Source organism: Trypanosoma equiperdum (genome assembly GCF_001457755.1).
Source record: "Trypanosoma equiperdum strain OVI genome assembly, contig: ctg_815, whole genome shotgun sequence".
In the NCBI taxonomy this organism is placed as follows: Eukaryota; Euglenozoa; class Kinetoplastea; order Trypanosomatida; family Trypanosomatidae; genus Trypanosoma; species Trypanosoma equiperdum.
This window is the reverse complement of record NW_027124771.1, coordinates 66770-67483: the sequence shown is the minus strand read 5'-3', so window position 1 is coordinate 67483 and position 714 is coordinate 66770.

Below are 714 nucleotides of genomic sequence, written 5' to 3'. Positions count from 1 at the left end.
GGGGGGGGGGGGCGCTGCAGATAAGAACACCAAAAGCAGCAAACATGGCCGAGCCCTATTCAGTCCACCGGTTAATCAGAAAAGGAAAAGGGTGAATAATTGGGGTGCGATGCGAGGCTGACCTCATGTGTATGAGCAGTTATTTGCCTACTTTATTTTCTATTCCACAGACACGTTCAACGCTACTGCCTTTTTGACGTCATTGAAACGGTGATGTCTGCACACGCCGTTTGCCGCCGCGACACTCACAGCAGTGTGACACATCGCAGCTCCTACAGTTTGGGTGCCGTACCCTCTGCTTCGCCACGGGAGTGAGGCATGTGTCCGCCGATTTGTGGTAGCTGCATACCGCTAGGTCTCTTTTATTTTTTTTTCTTTTCAGCCTTTTTTGATTTTATTTGTATTTTATTCCTCTCCTCCAATGCCTTATTTCCGTTCATCACTTCTCATTCAGGGACATCTGCAATAAGATGCACCTTCCGACACTTCTCGGGGTAATTATTTCCCTGCGCTGGCAACATTTCGTAAAGCTGCAATGAACGCTTCAACCGCGCTGCCGCACGAAAGGCATTGGTTACACCTCCTCTCATTCTTTTCCTTTTCCCATTCGCTGCACCCAACACCCATTTTTCAAACTCAGTTCTTTTCTTCTCTTTTTTTCCCCCAACTTCGGCGCCGTATGTCTGTATCACACAAATCACACACACACGCACA